This window comes from Mastomys coucha, unplaced genomic scaffold (genome assembly GCF_008632895.1).
Source record: "Mastomys coucha isolate ucsf_1 unplaced genomic scaffold, UCSF_Mcou_1 pScaffold11, whole genome shotgun sequence".
Lineage (NCBI taxonomy): Eukaryota > Metazoa > Chordata > Mammalia > Rodentia > Muridae > Mastomys > Mastomys coucha.
This window is the reverse complement of record NW_022196893.1, coordinates 9,792,992-9,804,967: the sequence shown is the minus strand read 5'-3', so window position 1 is coordinate 9,804,967 and position 11,976 is coordinate 9,792,992. Positions and strand designations below refer to the sequence as shown.

Here is an 11,976-nt window from a genome sequence, read left to right as displayed (position 1 = left end):
AACACCTTAATTTACCATCAGCCTAGGGAACCCAAAACCCTTTACTACCACTAGACCAGAAAGCTATGTAGTGTGACAGGCTGGAGATCCCATAACCAAGCTGGTTCTTTATGGTTCCCCGTCTCTGTGTAAACTAGGCGATCATAAATCCTTCTGGGGCTCTGTCTCTTCAACTTTTAGAATGGCGGTGGGCTGGGCTCTTGCTGGTTTAGAAACAGACACAGACGACTCAGTCTAATGGTGTGTTCTGGCCACAGCTGGCTTTGGTCCCCCCTTTTCCCCCCTTCATCGTCTGGTTTGCTAGTTTCTTCAAGACCCCACCAGGAGACCCCTCCCCCAGAGACCTTTCCTAACTAAACTCAGGCTGATGAATCGGGCTGCAGGGACGGTGACATCACTCTGACCTATGTGTAGCTTGTAGGAATGAGTCTACTGCTCCCTCTTGAGGGAACAAACAGGGTCTTAGTCATCTGGAACAGGATTTTGGAGTTTTATCAACCCAGGCTCAAATCCTGGTTCCCTCACTCCCCAGCCATGTGATCTTGGGTCACCTTGAATTATAGTTTCATATCTTAAAAATGAAGAGAGAGCCTTCTAGTTTATACCCAAGAGGTGCCTGCCATCCTGGGCTACAAGAAACTTGTTTCAAAAATAAAACTGGGCAGAATGGCTCAAGTGTTCATACATGGCATGAGGCAGGAAGAACCTGAGGATAGCCTCCATTACAATAGTACCAGGCTAGCCTGAGCTACAGTCTAAAACTGTGTCCAAAAAAAAAAAAAAAATTGGAGCCTGGTATGGTGGCTACCTTTAATCCCAACAATCAAGAGTCAGGTGGAAGCTGGGTAGTGGTGGCGAATGCCTTTAATCCCAGCACTTGGGAGGCAGAGGCAGGCAGATTTCTGAGTTTGAGGCCAGCCTGGTCTACAGAGTGAATTCCAGGACAGCCAGGGCTACACAGAGAAACCCTGTCTCAAAAAAACCAAAAACAAAACAACAAAAGAGTCAGTGGGATCTCTGGATGTTGGAGGCCCACTGGATATATAGTGAGTTCCAAGACAAGGTTATAGACTGTCTCCGAATAAATAAGGCCAGTCAGATAGCTCACCAGGTAAAGTCTGAACTTGCTGATCTGAATTCAATTGTCTACACCCACAAGATGGAAAGAGAAAGCCAACTCAAAGAAGCTTACCTCTGACCTCCACACAGGTGTCATGGCACACAATGCCTCTACGACCATAAAAACACACTGTGGACACAAGAATAAATAAATGTATGGAGCTGTTAAGAGCACTTGCTGCTCTTGTGTCTGCTGGGTTGGATTTCAGTCTGAAACTGGCCAGCAACTCCAGTTCTGGGGATGGGACACTGCCTGACTCCACAAGCACTGTGTGCATGTGGTACCCAGACATGCAGGCAGGCAAAACACCCACACACACTTTTTTTTTTGGAGGGGGAGGGGGTCAAGACAGGGTTTCTCTGTATAGACCTGGCTGTCCTGGAACTCACTCTATAGACCAGGTTGGCCTCAAACTCAGATATCTGCCTGCCTCTGCCTCCCAAGTGCTGGGATTAAAGGCATTCGCCACCACTGCCCCGCTCAAAATTAACCTTTAAAAAAGTAATGTATGTATGCCTGACATCCATGAGTTAATTGATACTAGGACTCAATAATATGAAAGGGGTTGAAACTTTTATACCTAACTTGTCAATCACCAAAGAGGCTGAATTCTGCTTCCTCAAAGCCCACAGAATCACATTTCACAATACAGGGCCTGAAGTTGCGTGGGCCAGCTTCACACCTCTGAGTTTGTCTATAGCTAAAAGACCAGCATTTTGCCTTCACCATTTCCTGCCGGTCCCCTATGGAATCAGGGTCCCAAGCACTTGCACACACTCAAAGACTTAGGATTGGATCTTGAAACTAGCTTCTTCCGCCTCATCAAACATCACCCAGGATCCTCACTAAAAACCCAAGAGGATCTTGATTCTGGGGGTCGGCCTCAGCTAAGTAGCAAAACCCTGTCCAAAATATTTAAAATCCCAGAAATGGCTGTACTGCTGTCCTAAAGGGCTGCCTTTAGGTCACCCACTGCCATTCATCTGACCTCGATCTCCATTGCTTTAATGATAGCGTACACAGCTCAGCTCTTAGCCCCCAACAGTCATCTGTGGGCTTCATAAACCCACTGCCTGAGTCAGCTTGCTGTGTCATGAAGGATGGACCAGTGCAGGCCAGACACCTCAGCCCAATGAGCCCCAATTTCTGCCCTGTAAAGGCAGGGACAGTAATCTTTGCTCTGCCTGAATCCCAGGCTTGTAGGTAACCATGTGTGTTAATGGTGGTAAAAATGCAGTGTAGACGGTCAATCATCGTGTGGGTAGAGGCTGAGTCCCTGTCTGCAGGTGAGGTTCAGGAGCCACAGACAGATAAGCAGGGCTGGCCCCTCGGCCAAAGTTAAGGTGAAGCCATGATTTCAGGATTAGGACTTAGGGTCTTTAGCAGTTTTGTTTTGCTTGGTTTTGGACAGGGTCTCTCTGTATGGTCCTGGCTGTCCTGGAAGTTGCTCTATGGACCATGCTGGCCTCAGAGCTCTGACTGCCTCTGCCCTGTAAGCACCAGGCTTAAAGGCATGAGCTACCACAGCTAGCTAGCACTTTTGATATGTATGTATGTATGTATGTATGTATGTGTTTTAGTCTATTTACACCATATTGGAGACTGAATCCAGGGCCCTGTGTGTTTGCTATCCAAGCACTCTACCAGATGAGCTATGTCATCTTATTTTTCATGTCATTCACTGAGCCTGGGAATGCAGCTCAGTGCTATCATGTTTGCCCAGCATGTGCAAGGCATTGAGTTACATTCCCAGACTCAAAGGGGGTGGGTGGGGTTAAGAGAAAGAGTGAGCAATGTGGGTAGAGTGGCCAGAGCCAGAGCCGGTTTCTGGCTGAACTGGGCAGGAACTGGGGGCTGTGCCTTCTGTTTACCATTCTGCCAGTCAACCTGCTTGGCAGAAGGGCCGTGAAGGATGATGAGAATAAGGGTTTTTTGGTTTTGGTTTGTTTATTTTATTATTTTTGTTTTTTTTGTTTTTTGAGACAGGGTTTCTCTGTGCAGCCCTGGCTGTCCTAGAATTAACTATGTAGACCAGGCTGGCCTCAAACTCAGAAATCTGCCTGCCTCTGCCTCCAAAGTGCTGGGATTAAAGGCGTGTGCTACCACTGCCTGGTGAGAATGAGGTTTTAAAAGCTACAACAGGGGGCTGGAGAGATGGCTCAGCAGTTAAGAGCACTGACTGCTCTTCCAGAGGTCCTGAGTTCAATTCCCAGAAACCACATGGTGGCTCACAACCATCAGATGCCCTCTTCTGTCTGCTGTGTCTGAGTACAGCTACAATATACATTAAATAATTTTGTGTATATATATATGTATATGTATAGCTGCAATAGTGTATTCCTTTCTCTTTCAGCAGCTTAAGGAAGGAAGGGCGAACATTTGTTGGTTCGCAGTGTGATGGCTGCAGGAACGTGAGGAGTTGCTACCGCTGCGTCCTGAGCAGGAGGCTGACAGTGATGACGTGGGTGCTTTGCTGGTTTTCTGCCTCTTCTCTTTTGTCTCTGTGTGATGTAACACACTGGCATGTGCACACACGCACACAGAGGCCAGGGGAGGCTGCCAGTGCCCTCCCTGCTCTATCCCTTTCCACCACAGTCTTTAGAGACGGGCTCTTCCTTATTTTGGAACTAAGCTGGCAGCCGGCAGACTCCAGTCATCTTCCTGTCTCCATCCACATCCCCATAGCACTGAGGTTACAGGCAGCTGTGGCGACACTTGCAGTTTCTCATGGTGATGCAGACTCTGGTCCTCATGCTTGTACAGTAAATGCTCTTACCCATGGAACCATCTCCCCAGCCTCATTTCTCCCTTTTCATTCAGCCCTGGGCTGTATGGGATGGGATGGTAATTTTAATGAGAATGGCCCCCATAGGCTCTTACATTGGAATGTTTGGTTCCAAGTTAGTGGAACTATTTAGGAAGGATTTGGAGGTGTGGCCTTGTTGGAGGAAGTGTGTCATCGAGGGTCAAGGGTCGGCTTTGAGGTTTCAAACGTCCACGTCAGGCCCAAACTCTCGTTTTTCTCTGTCTCCTGCTTGTGGATCCGATGTAAGTGCTTAGCTGCTGTTCCATGCTGTGACAACCATGGGAAGTCCTCTGAAATTGCAAACCCCCAATTAAATGCTTTCTTCTGTCAGTTGCCTAGGTCATGGTGTCTCTTCAGCAGTAGGATGACTAAAAGAGGTGGTACCACCTGAGTTCGAGCCACATCTCCTTCCCACTCACAGAAGGGCTCAGATGCATGTCTGCCAGGTGTTTGTGTATTGGCAATGAAAACCAACCATCAGAAAGAACAGCCAAAACCCTACTGAGCATGGGAGAGGGGAACATTTAATTAACGCTGGTAAGAAGGAATGAACTAATAACCTACTTCCCAGGGCTCGCATTTATTTGCGCACACAAGTGTCAAGATAAGTTTCAGAGAGATGAAAAGGAGAGGAATGGACTTCAGATGGTAAGTCAAAGGTGGACCCCTTGCTTAGCAATCAGAAGGCCTTAGGCTCAATGCCGGTCCCTCATCCTCCTCCTTCCCCCAAGAAGGAGCCACATGGTAGATCTTTTAGAGAGGGCCGAGGGGCAATGAATATTATTGTGGCCTTTAGTCTAGCACCTCGGAGGAGGAGCAGGCAGATCTTTGTGAGTTCCAGGCCACCTAGGGCTACACAGTGAGACCTTGTCTAAAAAATAAATAAAACCCTAACAAACAAAACAGAACATTCTTGCCACCCAGGATCCTCTGGTCTCTGAACCTAGCCACATGATAATGCAGCTGCTCAGAGGCCCAAGCATCTTCCATCTTAGAGCCATGGGTAGCTTTGTGTGTTGTGTTTCTAGGTGTGGGAACAGGTACCTGTCTGGCACAGCCACATACCAACTGCTCTCTTGGCTGGGACTTCCTGGAAGACCTTGGATAAAATGTCACCTGTGCAAGGCTTGACATCAGCCTGAGTAAAAGGCAAGGGTGCCCCACCCGTGAGACAGCAGGCCGATTTCTAGGACTGACTTTCAAATGAGATATCCCAGGTGCTCCTGTACGAGCACTGATCTTCACTAAAGCAAAGCTCTGAAAATGAGCTGATTGTTCAGATTACATTTCAGCCCAGCCGGCTGATACAAAAACACACAGTGGCTTCAAAAGATGCTATGGGAAGTCAGGCACAGTTCTGGCTATGTGGGAGGCTAGGGTTGGAGGGTTGCACATTCACAGCCAGACTGAACTACATCCTGAGACTCAGACCAGGCAAAGTGCTGGATCCTGAAGCATGAGGCCCTGTGTTCAAGCCTCCTAAACTAACAACAAAAATAACATCGACACTGATGTGCAGAGACAGGGAGATTCCCTAGAGCTCATAGGTCAGCCAGTTTACCCAAAGTCAGGGAGACGCCCTGTCTAAAATAAGGCGTGTGTGTGTGTGTGTGTGTGTGTGTGTGTGTGTGTGTGTGTGTTAGCACACACCTTTAATCTCAGCACTCAGGAGGCGGAGGCAGAGGCAGGAGGATCGCTATGAGTTCCAGGACAGCTAGAGCTATGTAGAGACTCCATCTCAGATAGATAGATACATAGATAGACAGACAGATAGACAGGTAATAGAAAGCTAGATAGATGAAAGACTGATAGACAGACAGATAGATAGATAGATATGGAGATGTGACAGAGCCAGGGAGATGACTCCGTGGATAAGAGCACTTGCTACGAAGCCCGAGTTTAATCACAATGGAAGGAGAGAAGTGACTTTCTTGAGTTGTCCTGATTTCCACATCTGTGCTGTAGCATTCACACCCATTCTACACACAAAATGAACAAACAATAACAACAATGTAGAGAGTGGCCAAGGCAGATATTCAGTATTGACCTCTGGCCTTGCGCCCATGTGAATGAGCACCCCCCAAAACACACAAACCCACATGACCACAGTACACACATACACAGGAAAATGCCATTTTAAGTTTTCCCTATCAATATAGCACTGCTTACACATCATTGGGAGGAAAGCAGGCATTTTTCATAGTTGCTATTACTATTCCTGCAGCGCTGAGGATTCACCCTGGCCCTCCCTCTACTCAAGCACACTCCCAATGCCTAGGCTCTGATTGGAAAATAAAGCCAGCCCCAAACAAGGACACACAAATCTGTCCACTCAGCAACCAAGGGCCTTAGGCAAATCACTGGGAAGGTGAGTAACTCAGGAGCAAACACAGCTTCATAAGAAAAAGAGATGGGGGAAGAGGGGCTCAGAGAGAGAGAGAGAAAGAGATTCAGGGAGACAGAAACACAGAGACAGAGAGATTCAAAGAGAGAACCACACATAGAGAGACAGAGAAAGACAGAGGCGGGGGTGGGGGGAGGTAAAGGAAGAGGAGGGAGCTGGCTGTGTGCACACAACCATCTCTCTGGGGTGGACAGACTGGAGCCAGACCACCTGTGGCCTAATCTGTACTGCATTTCTAAGGGGCCTTGACCCTCAGATTCCCGGTTCTTAGCCTAGGATTCCTCAAGTTCCATAGCTTCTTCTGGTGTGATCTTCAGTTTTTCCACCCAAGCTGTCCCCCAGACTCTGAGCTCCCTGGGAGTCAGCAGGGCAAAGCAATAGACAATGGGAGCCTTGTAGAGCCTGGGGCAGGGCAGGGATAGGGCCAGTAGCAGGCATGGGGGATGCCCAGGAGCAGGATGGCAGCTCCCTCCCCTTCTCCATCCTTCTGGGTGCAGCCCAGGATTTGCTAGGACACTTGCTAGCCTGCCCTGAGGAAGCCTGATGCCTGGAATGCCAGATAGGCCTGGCCTGGAGACCATCCTGCCCCTACCTACCACATTCTAGAAAATCTTCCTGGGACTGGACAAAGGGAGCTACCCTTGAACTAAGCTCTGGAGAGAAGAGTGGACCCTGTGCTGTCTGTCACTGAGCAAGCTTTGTTTTCTGGGATTGCCCCGAGTCAAAGAATCTACTGAAAGATCCAACATTTAGCAAGCTCCCCTGACATACTGAACAGAGCAAAGGGAGAAGAGATTTATTCAGAGGCACAGGGTGCTCATCATGGGAGCCCAACCCCCTCTCCTATGCGGCAGACTCCTGTTGAGGTTACAGGCTGTTCTGAGATGCCCATTGCTGCTTTCCCAAGCCAGGCCTTCAGGTCTTCTCGCAGAACTCACCCTCCGAATGAGAAGGACCCCAAAGGGAATGTTCGTGCTGAGATCAGACAGGAATTTCCACACGCCTACCCTGGAGAACTGACAGTGTGGAAGACAGATCTGTAAGCAGTTACAGACAACTGTCACACAAAGATGATGAGGGATATGATGAGAAAATGGGTGAAGGATTTGAGGGTCCTCTCACTTCTGCAGGAGACTAAGGGTCAACCCTAAAGTTGCATTTCAGTGGTCGCCCACACTGGGTTACTTTTTGTACACAGGAGTATGCCCATTGGACAAAGATGCTAAATAATGCAAGCGGCCAAACTATAGGGCATCAAGTGTAGTCCAGACACTGCTAACATATATTACTGCACTTTATAACGACTCTGGGGTCAGAGACCTGTCATCGGACACACCCCTGGGGAGTTAGTGGAAGTTTTCAAAGGTGTAGCCATTGGTGAGGGGCCCATGTTCTAGGACATAACCCCTTACATAAGCTCATGTAAATAACTCTACTCAAGTTCACAGGGTTACAGGACACATACACGAAAGAGAAGGGGACAAGGTGGGAGCTGGGAAGGTGACCAGGAGTCAGATAGGGGACAAGTCAGGGTGATGAGGGTGAATATGATCAGAATACTTCACATACAACTGTGAAAACATCATCATGAAGTTCATTGTAGCTGGGTGATGGTGACACACACACCTTTAACCCCAGCACTTAGGAGGCAAAGGCAAAAAGATCTGTGAGCTTGAGGCTAGCCTGGTCTACAGAGAGAGTTTTAGGAGAGCCAGAGTTACCCAGAGAAACTCTGTCTTAAAAAAAAAAAAAAAAAGTATTCCTGGTAAACCAGAGCAGACATTGTGTCCAAGTCCCTACTGGAGAGCTGCAGAGCTGCTTGTCACCATTCAGATTTAGTTTCCAGGATGCTACTGAACAAGAGCCTCCCTGGGCTGGGCAGTGGTGGCGCATGCTTTTAATCCCAGCACTTGGGAGGCAGAGGCAGGTGGATTTCTGAGTTTGAGGCCAGCCTGGTCTACAGAGTGAGTTTCAGGACAGCCAAGGCTACACAGAAAAACCCTGTCTCGAAAAACCAAAAAAAAAAAAAAGAAAAAAAAAAGTCCCCCTGGGATGTTCCATTTACATGGAGGCTACATGGAGGCCCTGCCTTAAGATGTGTCAAAGGCCAAGCCTGGGCTGACATCCCCTAAACCTCCAACTGAGGCCTTCTAGTAGCTTCTCTCCCCACTTTCGGCAGTCATATGTGCTAATGGCCCCATACGGCCCTAGAAGCCGACTTGTGTGTGCAGTACATTAGGACGTTTACCTGGAGGGGAATGAGTGGAAGGACTTGATTTAGCATTGTCTGCACAGCAGCTGCACAGGGGAGCCCTCTCCCTCTGAGTGAGGCCGGCCCCTCTGTAAGCCAAAGGCGGGCAGAGCGGAAATGGTTCTCGAGCTTTCCTGATACAGGAAGGTGGCCTCTCTGAAGATTAGGTGACAAGGAAAGGACTGTCACACACAGGAAAGGGTTTGTTTGTTTCCCAATTGCCTGCCTCTGCGCAGCACGGAGCCAGTAGTTCTTCCTGTCACAAACAAAAAGTGACACTTTTCTGTCCAAGATCCAGGAGTTAGGGTGGGTTTCAGCCCCAGGTTACCCAGGACACCAGTTCACTGGTGGGATATGAAGGATACACAGAGCTATGTCACCTTCCCTGGAGACAGGAGCTGGTAGAAAGGCCAAGAGTTGGGGGGCTCAACTGACTGACTGCGTAGAGATAGCAGGGGCTCTGCGAAGTGAATGCACAAGTCTCCTAGTCTGAAGGGGCTGTACCAGGATGAGGACCCTGGAGGTTCCAGGTTCCGAGTCCCCAACTCTGATCGGAAGAGGAAGTCACCTCTCAGCTCAGAATTCACCAGTTCAGTTGTAGAGGTTGGGTAGTGGATTCAGGAGGAAAGAACCTGGCCAGGGTTAGGGTGGAGCCAGAAATCAGCTAATGCTTGGCTTCACAACAGGCTGACAGGAATGTAGAGCCTGCTGGGAGACACTACTGGTTCCCATCCCCACCCCCTCCAGCAAAACCTCAGGAAATTGCTGGTCAGGCTTTGGGCCTTGACATTGGTAGGTCCCCAGCCTGCATCTCAGCTGCTTCCTGGAACCTCTCAAAATCCCGGAAGGCCAGCTTTGACCTATGTGCAGCGCAGGCTGGGTGGGAACGAGCAGCCACTGACACTGATCAGGCAGGCAGGCTTGGTTTCTGAGGACATCCCACTATCCTTTATGGCTCTTGCTCTATGACTCTACATTCTATGCAGGCCTTAGGCACACACCATCACTTAGACTGATAACAGTATGTTAACTCTTATTTTAGGCTCACAGTACAATGTGGAAGAGGCAGAGTGAGGAAAGAAAAAAGGAGGAGAAACACTGAGGCCTGAAGGCTCCCAAGGCCTTCAGAGGCTGCTGAGGAGCCAGCTCTAGCCACCTGGGGGGTTAAGGGGGTGTCTAGAGCTTGGGATTCTAATCCCAGCTTTTGACTCCTTCTTTCCATTTTTTTTTGTTTTTGTTTGTTTGTTGTTGTTGTTGTTTTCTTTTTAGACAGGGTTTCTCTGTGTAGCCCTGGCTATCCTGGAACTCACTCCGTAGACCAGGCTGTCCTTGAACTCAGAGATCTGCCTGCCTCTGCCTCCCAAGTGCTGGGATTAAAGGCGTGCACTGCCATCACCACTGGCTTCCTTCTTTCCATTTTGTTACACTCTTGGCACCTTGCTAGGCTCACACAGGCTCTTTCCCTACTTTCCCTCTGGCTATTCCTGCCTCCTCATCAGACTCATTATCACCTCACTGTGAGTCAGGAAACTGGGCTTCTCCCACCTAGCAGTCCCTAGAGTGAAACCCTGTCCCCTGTAACATCCACATTCCCTGAAGTTTTCCGTGCCTGCTGGCTGCTGAGCTGCTCCAGCGAGTGCCCCAGCCTCTTGGTGACCTGGCCTCTGCACCCACAGTTCCTTTACTGCAGGAAGTGGGACCCAGAGTCTCCCAAAGTCTCCTCATGTGCTACGTTTGTGCCCTGGTCCTCCATCTGGTCCTTGGAGAAACAGACTGGGAAAAGCCCTCAGGTGTTGTTGGAAGGGCTCGGGTCCCTGCTCTACCGTGACATTGCCTGGCTGTGGCACACATGACCTTTCTGCCTAGTCTATGACTGTCAAGTTCACAAGATGCTAATAATGGCTTTCATTTCCTAATTACATAGTGAGGGCCGTTCTAAGAACTTTATGTAATTTGCTCATCAGCACAATCGTGAGGCAGGTGGTGCCTTTCCCATCTTATAGCCGAGAAACTACAGCAGTGAATAGTAACTTGGGCTGTAATCACACAGCTAGAGTGGCAGGCAGGGCTTAAACCTGGCCACCACCACATTCTGCTGTGCTGCCTTCTCTTACTGATTCACAACCTTCTGGTAACCAGCTCCACCCAGAACTCTCATTCCCTGATAACAAAGCACTTGCTCTGGCCATGTATGGAAGGATTCTGAGCCAGCTTGCTCTGCTCCGGGCAAGGCAGAACCAAGCCCCTGCATGTTGGGTGCAGCTGCTCAGCTCACTGCATTCCTCACTGTGCCAGGCAGAGTTCAGCTGTGCCCGCCCCACACCGGAGCTGCTGGCTGCCAAGCACAGACGGCCACTGGGCTGAGGGATGACCTGGAGCCAGCCATACACACACACACACACACACACTGTGTGTGTGTGTGTGTGTGTGTGTGACCCTGGGTAAGGCAAGCACAGGGCCAGGAAGCCATGTCAGTCAGCCTACTGCTGATCTGGAAAAAAGCCCTCAACTGTTATTTTTATTTATGTATATGTATAAGGCTTTTAGTTTATATGTGACATGTGCCTCCAGATGGCCAGGTACCCCCTGGAATTGGATTTACAGGGAGTTCTGCGCCACTAATGTGGGTGTTGGGAAATGAACCTAGATTCTAAGACAGTATTTTCTCCTAATCACTGAGCCATCTCTCCAAGTCCCTGATCCAGCGTGAGATAGGAAAGAGAAAACTTGCAACTCCAGTGTTAGCCCAGGGACTATGTTTATTCTTGTTGCTTGCAAGACAGGGTTTCTCTGTATAGTCGTCCTAGCTGTCAGGCTGACCCAAGGGACAGTACGAAAAGTACTTGCCACTTGCCTGAAAACTTCAATCCCAGCACCCATATAGTAGGATTCCCAGAAACCATCCTACACAGGTGCTTCCCTAACAAATTTAAAAAAAAATTTATTTGAAACAAGTTTTCCCTATGTAGCCCTGGCTGTCCTGGAATTTGCTCTGTACACCAGGCTAACCTTAAAACTCAGAAATCTGCCGGGCAGAGGTGGCGCGCACCTTTAATCTCAGCACTTGGGAGGCAGAAGCAGGTGGATTTCTGAGTTCAAGACCAGCCTGGTTTACAGAGTGAGTTCCAGGACAGCCAGGGCTATACAGAGAAACCCTGTCTTGAAAAACCAAAAACCTGAGATCCACCTGTCTCTGCCTCTCAAATGCTGGGATTAAAGGTGTGCAGCACCACATTTTTAGAAATCTGGGGGGATGGGGAGAAGCTCCCAAGTGATGTAATGCCATCATGACCAGCCCTAAAAACTGATTTTTAAAAATAACTGGGGAGCCAGGCGGTGGTGGCGCACGCCTTTAATTCCAGCACTTGGGAGGCAGAGGCAGGCGGATTTCTGAG

At 49.1% G+C, this 11,976-nt stretch overlaps 1 long non-coding RNA gene across 1 annotated transcript; it reads left to right on the top strand.

The window, feature by feature from the left end:
* Positions 1-3,345: 3,345 nt before the first annotated feature.
* On the top strand, positions 3,346-3,904 carry LOC116081496. Its single transcript, XR_004114919.1, has 2 exons — positions 3,346-3,581; positions 3,716-3,904. It is a non-coding gene; the product is annotated as an uncharacterized LOC116081496 (long non-coding RNA).
* The last annotated feature ends 8,072 nt before the right edge of the window (positions 3,905-11,976 follow it).